At 46.9% G+C, this 13,547-nt stretch overlaps 1 long non-coding RNA gene across 1 annotated transcript in view; it reads right to left on the minus strand.

Moving 5' to 3' along the window:
- Nucleotides 1-3,520: 3,520 nt before the first annotated feature.
- Nucleotides 3,521-13,547, minus strand: part of LOC133042757 (uncharacterized) — a 101,053-nt gene continuing 91,026 nt past the window's right edge. Inside the window, exon 3 of the long non-coding RNA XR_009689574.1 lies at nt 3,521-4,587. This is a non-coding gene — a long non-coding RNA (uncharacterized LOC133042757). The remainder of the gene's footprint in view (nt 4,588-13,547) is intronic.

Below are 13,547 nucleotides of genomic sequence, written 5' to 3' on the forward strand. Positions count from 1 at the left end.
TAAAGGGTCCAAAGCCCAGAGAGCATCAACAGTAGTAGGTTCACATCTGAATGTGACCATCAAAGGCGTGGAGACACACTTCCTAGGGTCCCAGTACCAGCCCACCCATTCTAGGTCCAACGGGAGCTGCTGGAAGCACAGACTCAGCGTCTAGGGGCCACCTAGAGTCCATGGCTGTGGCCCCCTCCTCCATCTTCAAAGTATATCACTCCAATCTCTGCCTCTGTGGTCAACCTGCCTTCTCCTCTGCTCAAGTCAAATCTCCCCTCTGTCTCCCTCTTGAAGGATACTTGTGATTACATTAAGGGCCACCCAGATGACCCAGCATAGCTCTCAAGATCCTTAATTTCATCACATCTGCAAAATCCCTTTTGCCATCTAAGGTAACATTCACAGGTTCTGGTGATTAGGATGCAGACATATCTTGGAGGACCCACTAACCTGGCAAATCCTCCTTGGCCCTCTGGGTTCAGACTTCCTCTTTTTCTTCTAAGAGACTTCCCCAATGCCTAAGTTGCATTCAGGGGTCAGGCTCCCTAGTGTAGCGCGTCGCACACCAGATTGTAATTGTCCTTTAGTCATTCTTCTGTCTCTCCTGCTTGAGGGCTAGGCTCTCACCCACCTTCTTCCCCTTGGCATCCCTATGCTCTAGCTCACAATGTGTGCTCAATATACATTTATAGGAGTGAAAGTGCCCCCTCTGACTGACAGCTAGAGGATGAGCAGTCCTGATGGAAGTGGGCACAGAGGTCCCTGGTCAAGGTGATAAAGGGGCCTGCAGAAAGCAGGGCCAGAGTGGGGTGTGCTGGCTGGACAGGCCACCTTATGCTCTGGAGGTGCCTCCCTTGTGTTTGGAGCTGAGAGCTCTGCATTAGGGGTACAACAGTCCACCAGCAGTACAGCCCTGGGCTCCTCAAGCCATGTGCACTCTTCACTGCAACTTTCCTGCTGCTCTGACCCCGGGAACAGGGCCCTTGGGAACAAATGCTTGGAGCGAACTTCACTGCTCCTCTGTGGTGGTCTGTGACTGGCTCTTTTAGTCACTGATTAGCTTTTCAGGGAAATATAATCATTAGGCAAATTCCATCCACCTATCAGGGAAGATATAAGCATAAGTAAACATTAACCTGGATACAAAGGTTTACAACCTACAGCTGCCCTTGGGCACATGGGCAGTGCCAGTTTTCCCTGGGTCCAGGTGACTGCTTGGTTGAAGGGTAACTGATGGTATCATGCTTTTAGTTTACTCCAACAGATACATGTTCCAAGGGAACATGACCCTTGGAATGCGAACTTACACATCACCAAGCTTTACCTATCGGCAACAAATACACATACCCCTCAAAGCTATGTTATGGCACAACTGCACATATGGCTAATTTAACTTTTGTTATTTATGTCAAAACTTATAAGCTAATAAAAATGTCTTTCAGATCAGGGATGCAAAGGAAAAGAAGTCTTGGTGAGTTAAGACTTTGTTACAGCAAGCATCCTGCACTTAACTCTTTTTTTTTTTTTAACAAAGTGGACCACTTTTTAAATCTTTATTGAATCTGTTACAGTGTTGCTTACATTTTGTTTTTTGGCTGCTGGAGGCATGTGGGATCTTAGCACCCTGACAGGGACTGAACCCACACCCCCTGTATTGGGAAGCAAAGTCTTCACCACTGGACCACCAGGGAAGTCCCCTGCACTTTACTCTTGTGGGCAGCAAGCTGGGGCTGTTGATTGGTGTGTGTTTTCTTCTGCTGTGTGGTTGAGGTCATGTGGGTGTGACTTTCTGCTTTGGATGGTTAAGGGTGGAAACAAGGTTGGGGAGTCTGGTCAACCCTCAAGAAGCATACAGCTTTTGGAGACCACAAATATCAGAATAGTGTAAGACCACCCCCTTCCATGGAGCCCACCAGGAAACCATCCTCAGCCCCTTAGGTGTCTGGGTGCTGGTGCCTAGAAATTCTGGAACACACAGTCAGAACATTGGTCCTCTTGTAAGCCTAAAATCCTCATTCCAGGATGACCCCTCCGCTGACTCTAGACAGTTCAGAGAATGTTCTTCCTTCTTCTGTCCCCAAGAAGCTGCTTTCCACCCTCAACTTTCCTCCACCCCTTCCCTCTGCTCCATCTTTAAATGACTCTATCATTCTGTTACGTCCTCCATTTGAAGTCCTGTGTTTGTTGGCATCCCAGGCAAGAGAGAAAGACAACCATGAGAGAGGGATCTTAGAATGAATCAGAGCTGTGTACTTGTCTCTGACACGTCACACAACCAGCATCAGTGATAAAATTGGGACTTCTTTTCTCTGTCACCAAACCTGAATTGACAGGCAGTTTAAGCTCATGATGAAGGGCATGGATTTTGGAATCAGAGATACCTGGGTTAGGACTTCAGTGGTTAAAAATTCACCAGCCAAGGCAGGGGAAACAGGTTCAATCCCTGGTCTGGGATGGTCCCACATGCCGCAGGGCAACAAAGCCCATGCGCTACAACTAGCGAGCCCACACTCCAGAGCCCACGAACTGCAGTTACAGAAGCCTGCACGCCTAGAGCCTGTACTCTGCAAGAGGAGCCACGGCAATGAGAAGCCTGTGCACCGCAACTAGAGAGTAGCTCCCACTTGTCACTTGCTGCATCTAGAGAAAGCCCACATGCAGCAACGAAGACCCAGCACAGTCAGAAATAAACGACAAAAATGTTAAAAGATATACCTGGGTTAGTGGTGGTTCTGCTATTTATAAGCTGTATGCTGTTATTTGCCTTACTACGCCTTAGTTTCCCAATCTGTAAAATGGAATAACAGTGATACCTACCTCACAGGGTCCTGATAAGAACTAAATGAGATTGTGCATGCGAAGGGCTTAACAATTCCTTGCATATGCAGCAAGTGATCAATGAACATTCAGTTCAGTTCAGTTGCTCAGTCGTGTCTGACTCTTTGTGACCCCGTGAATCGCAGCACGCCAGGCCTCCCTGTCCATCACCAACTCCTGGAGTTTACTCAAACTCATGTCCATTGAGTTGGTGATGCCATCCAACCATCTCATCCTCTGTCATCCCCATCTCCTGCCCTCAATCTTTCCCAGCATCAGGGTCTTTTCAAATGAGTCAGCCCTTCGCATCAGGTGGCCAATGTATTGGAGTTTCAGCTTCAACATCAGTCCTTCCAATAAACGCCCAGGACTGATCTCCTTTATTAGTTATTGTTATTATTGGCAGTTATAAGACTGTGGGTAACATAAGAGCCTCATATAGAAACCACGGTTTAGACAATGCAGGTAAATCAACTTCTGAGGCACCTTTATCCTAAATTCAGGGCAAATGGAGGTATGTATGATGAAATACCATGTATGGTGGGTGGAAAACCTCTCCAAGAGCACACTCAAGGTCAGGTCATGTAGGGTGGAATTCTGAATGTCTGCTCCCACAGACATTCTGTGGGATCTCTGCTGCCTGGATCTCTAAGCAAATGAGAAGAATCATATCTAGACTTCCCCACTGTTTTTGTTGAGAATCTGACCCAAAGAAATGTGTTTCAACAGAAACTGCCACAAGCAAGGGTTTGCGTCAGAGGAAGAAGGCTGAGCCACCCTCTAGGGAGGAGCCAGGCCATCCAGCCTTGTGTGACAGGTCAGAAAAAAGGAAGAAAATGATTCAGGGTTAGCTTTAACTCACAGCCTGATGAGGTCAAAAGCTGCTTCCCACAGGTATCAGGCCAGAATCTTGAACGAAAGAATTTCTCGGGGCTGAAGTAACCACAAACAGATCCAACTGGTTTTCGTGGCGGGTAATGTTTATTTAACATTACATCCAGATGTCTACGCCGTGAGACACAGACATTGGCACCAGAAAGTGTTTATCCAATTTTTTGTTGAACTCCAGACTGAGTTAGATACTGGGACAAATCAAACTGAAACCAAATTGCAGGCCCCACCCTTATGAGGAAGGGCTGGAACTGGTCCCAGGGTTCAGAAAAAAGCGGACAAGAAACCAAAAGACGGGAATCATATGAGCAAGAAGGACTTGCCCGGCATTCTCAGCTGTTTTCCTATTCCAGGAAAAAAACGCTAAGTCGTGGACATGGCAAAGTAATCAGGGGCTGTGTTAGGATCTGGTTTCCTAGGTGAGCCTGGGACAGTGAGAAAGCCCCCTCTCTGGAACCATGTGGCTCCTTCCCATCACCAGGCAGCTAATGAGACACTCTGCTTAGCAACCTCCCCGCGAGGTTGGGAAGTGAACGCTCCATGCCACCCCTCCCCCGCCCCCAAAACTGGCTTAACTGTGCTGAGTTCCTTTTTCTTGGTCTTTCTACTGAATTTATGCATCAACATCCTCTATTGGGGCGATGACTTCCTGTTCTGGCAAAGAAGTGGAAATGGTTTTAATGGTTGTTTTTTGTTTGTTTTTACCCTGATGTTGGCTACAAACTTGGGTTTGTATTTTTAGGTTTGACTTCAGGTAGCAGGAGAGAAAACAATGAGATCGGGCCAAGGGCTCCAGTAGAGAATCAGCTCAGGCCAACATTCACGTGACTTCTGGGGGATATTCCCAGTGCACTGTCCTAAGAAGGGAAATTTCCATAAGTGTCCTTCCTGTGGAAAAAAAAAAAAAGAAGAGGTATAGATACAGGATTTCAGATAAGAGCCTCCATCAGCTAACAATCTCCACAGAGTCCCACTTACATCTGGGGCTCAGAACAACGATAAAACGTTTCTCCACAAACACTGTGTTCGAAGCATCTGAAAAATCATTTACTTGTAGCTTACTATTAAAGAGCTCTACGACTGAGAGGCTGTTATCATTAAAATAGTCTATACATTTCATTCTTCCTTCAATGGAAACACGGTGAACAGATTGGGAAAGAGAAGACTCCACCTCACTCTATATCACTCCACTTCCCACCAACATGTAAACTATTCAGGCAAACTTTCTTTGGCAAACAGAGGTAAGTCTGAAAGAGCTGCAATAACTGGTGACAAAGTTTTCCCCCTGGCAAATTAAAGCAAATAATTTTGTTGTCAAATCTTTATCCCTGAAGTCACATGGCAATCTGGAGCAACTTGCCATCAGAGAAATTGCAAAAGTGGGTCCAAAGTGCTTGGAGTGAGGTTAGGAAACAGAATATTTGACTGAAAAAATAGGACAGAAAACTGAGTCTTTGTTTTCTGTGGAATGAGCACAGAGAGAATTTTCTAGATACTTGGTTTTTAAAGATTGCATTTGTGTGAATGGGGCATACCAGGGTATAAGACTAGAGTCATACGCTAGAAACAGGGAATCCTGCTGGGCTGTGTATGTTCTCAGGGTGCCTCCCGTGGGTCTCAAATAAATACTGTGAGACCCAGAGTGGAGACTGGATATTTGGGGTGACAATCATCTTGGAGTGTTTGTTCTCATACACAGACATTAGAGGGGGGCTGGAAACCTGTTGTCTACCAGATGCAGAGCCCTCAGTGGTTTGGGCTGCAGGCTCTGGTGTCAGCTGGACTGGGTTACAATCTGGGTACTGCCATCCACTAGCCAATATTTTTTGATGTTTCATTTTCTTTGTCTATCAGATAGAGATTATTATATGACTAATATCCACCAAGGGCCTTGAAGGATAAATGAGGTGACCCATGCATACACTTTAGCATGGCCTCAGCCACATACTAAAAGTGAATTTGACATGAGACTCTCCACAGCCTCCTGAAGGCCATGTACAAGGGGATGATGTCCTGGGAGGCCCATGTTTAATTCACATGGGCATTAAAGACCAGTTTCAAGCAGGCTTGAGAACAAAGATGTCAATTTGTGGAGTTGCCCCTTCATTTTTTTTAAGACAAGATGCTTTGTAGATAGTAGAGATTTGGGGGATCTGCCTAAAATAAAAATGTTTTCAGTTCAGTTCAGTTCAGTCACTCAGTCGTGTCTGACTCTTTGCGACCCCATGAATCGCAGCACACCAGGCCTCCCTGTCCATCACCAACTCCAGGAGTTTACTCAAACTCATGTCCATCGAGTTGGTGATGCCATCCAGCCATCTCATCCTCTGTCGTCCCCTTCTTCTCCTGCCCCCAATCCCTCCCAGCATCAGGGTCTTTTCCAATAAGTCAATTCTTTCGCATGAGGTGGCCAAAGTACTGGAGTTTGAGCTTTAGCATCAGTCCTTCCAATGAACACCCAGGGCTGATCTCCTTTAGGATGGACTGGTTGGATCTCCTTGCAGTCCAAGGGACTCTCAAGAGTCTTCTCTAACACCACAGTTCAAAAGCATCAATTTTTTGGCTCTCAGCTTTCTTCACAGTCCAACTCTCACATCCATACATGACCACTGGAAAACCCATAACCTTCACTAGATGGACCTTTGTTGGCAAAGTAATGTCTCTGCTTTTTAATATGTGGTCTAGGTTGGTCATAACTTTCCTTCCAAGGAGTAAGTGTCTTTTAATTTCATAGCTGCAATCACCATCTGCAGTGATTTTGGAGCCCAAAAAAATAAAGTCTGCCACTGTTTCCACTGTTTCCCCATCTATTTGCCATGAAGTGATGGGACCAGATGCCATGATCTTAGTTTTCTGAATGTTGAGCTTTAAGCCAACTTTTTCACTCTCCTCTTTCACTTTCATCAAGAGGCTTTTTAGTCCCTCTTCACTTTCTGCCATAAGGGTGGTGTCATCTGCATATCTGAGGTTATTGATATTTCTCCCAGCAATCTTGATTCCAGCTTGTGCTTCATTCAGCCCAGCATTTCTCATGATGTACTATGCATATAAGTTAAATAAGCAGGGTGACAATATACAGTCTTGATGTACTCCTTTTCCTATTTGGAACCAGTCTGCTGTTCCATGTTCAGTTCTAAGTGTTGCTTCCTGACCTGCATACAGGTTTCTCAAGAGGCAGGTCAGGTGGTCTGTTATGCCCATCTCTTTCAGAATTTTACACAGTTTATTGTGATCCACACAGTCAAAGGCTTTGGCCTAGTCAAGAAAGCAGAAATAGATGTTTTTCTGGAACTCTCTTGCTTTTTCAATGATCCAGTGGATGTTGGCAATTTGATCTCTGGTTCCTCTGCCTTTTCTAAAACCAGCTTGAACATCTGGAAGTTCACGGTTCACGTATTGCTGAAGCCTGGCTTGGAGAATTTTGAGCAATACTTTACTAGCTTGTGAGATGAGTGCAATTGTGTGGTAGTTTGAGCATTCTTTGGCATTGCCTTTCTTTGGGATTGGAATGAAAACTGACCTTTTCCAGTCCTGTGGCCACTGCTGAGTTTTTGCTGGCATATTGAGTGCACCACTTTCACAGCATCATCTTTCAGGATTTGAAATAGCTCAACTGGAATTCCATCACTTCCACTAGCTTTAAGTGTCAACAAATTTTTCTTAGGGGTGATACCAAAAATGTCATGAAGGGGTGATCCATTCTTCATCACTATATATTGGGTCTCCCCCACATGGCTATAGGCTTCTAGAATAGATGGGTAGAAATGTTTCTTATGTGTGAAACTCTCAAGACATGACAAATTTTCAAAGTCATATTATTTATTCTCACTACAGTATGTTTTAGACCATTGTCTGGCAGAAAGTTTGCAGTGTAAATAAATTCATTCACGTATTCATAATTTATTCAACCACAATGTGCTAAGCACCCCTTTGTGCATCAGGAACCACATTAATCCATCAGGGACCACTTCCCTGTCCTCATAGAGTTGACATTGTGTAAATACTTCTAATCAGAGGCAAGCAGAAATTACCTAAATTAATTGGATTGTTTCCTGGGCTAGTGGTGAATTAACAAAGCAAGAGGAACTCAAACGCTCTGTGAATGGAATGATGTCCAGGCATTGGGAAGGTGAATGTAAACTCCAAGGTGGCTTCCTTGAGGGAACCATCCTGGAGGAACATGTAGCCTCTCTCTCCAGGAGTCGCTTCAGTCATGGACCAACTCTTTGCGACCCCACGGACTGTAGCCCACCAGGCTCCTCTGTCCATGGGGATTCTCCAGGCAAGAATACAAGAGTGGGTTGCCATGTCCTTCTCCAGGGGATCTTCCCGACCCAGGGATTGAAGCCGGGTGTCTCCTGCATCTCCTGCATTGCAGGTAGGTTCATTTACTGCTGAGCCACGAGGACTTGAGTCTCTCTCTCCATCAATAGGCTAAGTTTTGAAAAGACTGAGGACAACTCACGTGGCCATGTGGGGTTTAGAGACCACTTCGTCCCCAGGGCATTTCCCAGAGAGTGGCTGTTTACTTGGCAATGTGTGAGGACAGGTCCAAAAGGAAAGTATGGGAGGCACAGATCTTATGGGCAGGAAAGAAATTTGCAGAGGGAAAGGTCTGAGGAGGGGACTCCCGTAGGCCTGGCTGAGACTCCTGTTACTTCTGCGGCTGGAGATCTCGGGGCCAGAGCATCTGCGAGGAGGAGGAGTAGACAGTAGTTGGCGGCCGAGTCCTTCGGGGTGCTCCACTCTAAGCCACAGAGGCTGGTTCCGGTCATCAAGCAGAAGGTGTTTACAAAAAGGAAATCAGCTAGCTCACGGAATTGGTGGGAGCCTGAAGAATCAATCTCATGGAACAGCCTCCAAATCTATACTACAGAAGTGCCCTGATAAAGAGTTGTGGCTGCTCTATCAAGAAGCAACCAACACTAGCAGGCAACTAATATCATTTCTATCCCCTTCTGAGAAAAAAAAAATCCCTTGACTATCCCCTTGCCAATGATATGATTTCCACCCAGAGCCTTTTTCCTTAAAGTCCTCATTTCCAAGGCAAATGTACTGTTTGGTGGAACTCAGTTCATATGCCTACACCCTAATTGCAGAGGAGTTTGGGAACTGATTTTCTTGGTTTCTTCCTAATGAAAGTAGGACTCATAAAGCTGGAATTTCCCCAAAGAGCCAAGGTGGGTTAAAAAGTTGCTGGACAGCCAGGAGACATTGCAATCGTCACTTGCAATAGACCCTTTCGCCAACCCAAGGCCAACACATGTCACCCACCAATGTTAAGCTCAATATCAACAAAGAAATTCTCTTCCTGACACAGTTCAGGGTGCCCAGATGGAAGCTCAAACAGCTCCTCTGCCTGAAATGGGTATAACCCAAACTCAAGCAGTAGTGGGGCCTCAAAAGTGAAGAACAAAAAGTAACAGGAGCCATCTCATCTTTTATTGGAGAAAACTGGCAAGCAGTGTTTATGGTGTGAAACCTTCAGGGGGCGTTTTGTGTGTGTGATTAAGGAACTATCAAGCACTCGCTGGGGACCTCTCCTTTCCACAGTCTCATGTCAGAGAGGAGTATCCAAGAATCCTCTCTCCTCTAGGCCTCCTATTTAGACCATTGTCTGGCAGAAAGTTTGCAGTGTAAATAAATTCATTCATGTATTCATCATTTATTCAACCATGATGTGCTAAGCACCCCTTTGTGCATCACGAACTGCATTAATCCATCAGAGAACACTTCCCTGTCCTCTTACAGTTGACATTGTGTCAATTGTCCAGAACATCACACATGTTATGACTCCAAGCTGGGAGCGCTGATGTTTCTGCGCCGGGCAGCTGTGAGCTGGAGTCAAGTTCCCTTTCGGGGCTCACAGTCTCCCAGTTTCTCTCTGCATCCACTTCCCCCTAAGTGACTCTCTGGAAAATGACCACAGTCAAGTGTGAGGGTCATTCATCCTTGTCTGTTTACCCTGGAGTCCTGGCCGCCCCGATGGTGCCTCGGGGTGGGGGTGTCCTGTGACCAGTTAGAGGAGGTTGCCCCACAGTTTCTCAGGAACCGGCAGCGGAACCGGAACTAGTATCCAGTTCTTCGCTCTCCCTTGATGGTGCCGCTTGTTCCAGGATATTTGCATTTAATAGAGGACAGAGACTGAAGCCAGAGGACCGGGTTTCCTCTTGTGGAACATCAGTCACCTTTGAGCCCCTGTGCTAAATATCACCGAGTAACAGCGCAGTGCTTCTCAGGAAACCAGCCGGAAGGGAAAGGTGGGAGGTGTGGGCAGTCCCGCGGCGTCCGCGCCTGGATGAACGCCCGATGCCCTCGGCTCCCAAGCCGCGAGGAGCATGGGGCTGGAGGAGGAAGGCAGTCCATCTGGAACTTCACTTCCCCGCGTCTCTCACCCCCTCGCGCTGAGGGAAACCCTGGTCTCCGTCCCCGCCAGCCAAGTTCAGATTCTGTAACCCTCTCAGCTGAGCAAAGCGCGTGCTGGAGGAGAATCCATGTGGTTTTTCAAGTTCCCTTCTGTCTAAAATCAGGGAGTTGCACATTATGGTCTGGGGAGCCCTCTGGGCCGGGCTGGCAACCCTGTGAGAAGGTGGCAGAGGCGGGGTCCCCGCGGAGGAGAAAGGTTCAGTCAGGGTTTAGACGTCCAGGTGCTGTGAGCTCATCTTCTAATCCGAACCTAGAACGGGAGCCATCAAGGCCCCGGTGCCAATAGCCCAGCTGTTCCGACGACAGCAAGAGTTCGTTCGTCACAACAGGAGGGGAGGTTCTCTGATTCTTGGGCTTGGGGACGTCTGTCTTCCTGCTCTCTGCCCTGCTCTCTGCTTGTTCAGTATTTTGAGCTAAAAGCAAGGCATGGGCCTGCTAATCAGCAGACTTTCTCACCGCATTTCCACACCTGTTGCCTCAGTCGGACTCCCCAGTCCCATTACTCAGCTGAAAAAAGTGCTGCAAATTTAATTTGAACTTGAGTTTTCCAAGAAGTGTCTTAATCTGAGTCTAAGACTAATGGCAGTCTATTAAGCATGTTATACATTATGCAGAAATGTATGGTGTTAGTCACTAAGTCGTGTCCGACTCTTTGCGACCCCATGGACTACAGTCCTCCAGACTCTTCTATCTGTGAGATTTCTCCCACCAAGAATACTGGAGTGAGTTGCCGTTTCCTTCCCCAGGGGAATCGTCCCAATCCAGGGATCAAACCCTGGGTCTGCCCACATGGTGGGCAGATTCTTTACCGTCTGAGCCAAATAACAGTATGTAAGCTGTGGCCCGCCTGGTAGTTTCAGAATAAAACCATGATGCATGAAAGCCTGTCAGCCCCGAGGAAGCCATTCTACTTGATTCGAGTCCTGTGCCTGTATTCCTTGACTGCCATAAAGAAGGTGGATGTCTGGACAACTCTGCTCACAGTGCTTCTCGCTCCCATCAGCGCATGATCCAGTTTCTTTTCCCTCTGAAATCTTGGGGGAAACTCTCTCCAATACTAGTCTGGGCACTTCTTTTTCCCCTACTCCTTTTGCTTTCTGCCCTACGGAAGCTTCTGGGAGCCTGTCTGGCAACACATTACCCTGGGAACCATGAGGGAGGGCAGGGCTCATTCAGTAGGGCAGTAGTTCTCACACTGGGATCAAAGCTAACGAAGCAGATAAAAGTTCATTCCCTGCTCATAGCGGCCACTTCCACCTACCCTCTCATTCTGCAAAATACTTTTTTCTAGATTTGTGGTAGCACCTCAGGTAAAGAACAGAAGGTGGGGTGACATCTGTGGGACAGAGAGAGAGGAAATACCAAGACCTAGGAAAGACAGTTGCTGTGAACTGGCGATGGACATTATCAGTGTGAAAGCAGGAGGAGAGGGGGGAGTCACGGTGATGCTGACTGGCCAAGGTCAGTCTGCGTATCAGTGACGCCGGGGCAGGCTCAGTAAATAACGACAACAGTGCTCGTCTCTACTGTGCGGCGTGTCTCAGGTACTTTACACAAGACGTTCCATTTATTCCTCCCAACGACTCTTCAAGGTAATAGCCCTCTGTTGTCAGGGCAAAACTTAAAGCTCAGAGAGATTAAACCATTAGGAAGTGGTGGAGTTGGGATTTGAACCTGGGTAGAATGACTCAGAGACCATGATTTAACTTCCACTCAGGCTTTACTGACAAAGGAAGGTTCCATCTGGGAGTGTGGAAAGAGGCTCAAACAAGGGCCCTGGCATGTGGGCAGGACTGATGTTTTCGGCATGAAGAAAGATAGGAGCTGGGGGAAATCCCACTCGTCACAAGACACGCTGTTTTAGGAAATGCTGCATCGGCATGATCTCAGCCCAGTCAACGGCTGCAACAAACAACCCAGGAGAGGAACGCCTGAACACAGAAGTTTACTTCCTGCTCACGCCAGCTCTCATCGGACAGGCCCAGTCAGGCAGCTCTCCTGGGCTTCTCCACACAGTGAGCTGGGGACCCGGGCCCCTGCCCCTTAGTGATGGAGGTGACAAGAGAGTGAGGGGACACACCAGCTACTTTACCAGAAAGCGCCTCATCCCTAGGGCTCATGTTCCACTGGCCAGAATCAACCACCTGGGTGGGTTAGGGGCTCAGAAACATAGTCCCTGGCTGGTCAGTTGCTTCTTAACAGAACTCTGCACTCTAGGAGGAAACCACAGCTCTTCAGGGGTCAACCAGCCATTCCATTCACAGGCACACTTGACAGAGTGGAGAGTGATATGATGGCCTAGTGAACGACACTGGTAAATGACGCTGGAATTTCGGCATTGTACGGGCTGCGCTGGAAGTGGGATGCTCCAGGGACTTTGATGGGGGCTTCTCTCAAGCAGCGGACTCTGGAGGCCAAACCCATTCTGGCAAGCATCTGAGGCTGTTGAATCCTGGCCAAGGCTCCCAGATTGGGGTGTGCCCTGGCATGTGGTCCAGTGTCCCTGAACTTGACCCCAGAAGGCAGCCTTACCAAATAATTGGTTTCTGAGAGCAAGACCACCCTTCTTGTGGATGTCAGTTACTTAGCCACTGTCAGTTGTGTCTGGTCACATAACTTACTGAGGGTTTTTGTTTTTTTTTTAAAGTTCCTATTGATGGGCCACTCTGGGAGTTCAGGCAAAAAAATATTGAATTCCAGGATCTAAATCTGCAGACTAAAGACATTCACAGAAAGAATTTGAATAAATGTGGCTGTCAGAAGGGAAAGGGGCCAGAAAAAAAAGGGGGAGCTAGATTCTAAGGAAAGAAAAACAACAACAAAACCCAAAACAAACAAGCAAAAAAACCCACCAGGTTGTTCTTAGAGTCATATTTCAATTCCAAATTTTTATGTCTTTTCCCCCCCAAATCATCATTAATTATGGATTGTGTGTCCCTTGGAAGTTTGTTAATATTATTAGTTTTGGGAAGACATTTCCTGCTTCTTTTCCATATGCGACTATTTATTTAAGCAGCTGGTTCTCATTTCTGAGTGTAATTTCAGTGGTCTTGCTACAAGACAATGGGCTGAAATGTCTCAAACGAAGCTTGAATAAATAAATTACTTTGATGTTTGTTTTTTAGGAGTGGTTGAATGCAGTATTGAATCCATTGGTACGAACCTGGCCCCTCTTTAGGAAAATGTCCCTAGATGGAAATAATAGTGGATTTGAAAATTTTGAGTTGCATATTTTCTGAAAGGCCAGCACTCTCTCTGTACATCTGACACTTAGTACTTGGAAAATGATCTGTAACTACTCTTCAAAATGCCCCTCAGAGGAAAACTGCAAAATTTCCCTTAGTTTCCAGATGAGGAAACAGGCTCTGGAAACACAGGCCTCTCTCCCAAGGTCATAGGGAGAGCGCCGACCTTGGAGATCC

The sequence above is a fragment of the Dama dama genome, chromosome 21, assembly GCF_033118175.1.
Source record: "Dama dama isolate Ldn47 chromosome 21, ASM3311817v1, whole genome shotgun sequence".
NCBI classification, from domain to species: Eukaryota; Metazoa; Chordata; class Mammalia; order Artiodactyla; family Cervidae; genus Dama; species Dama dama.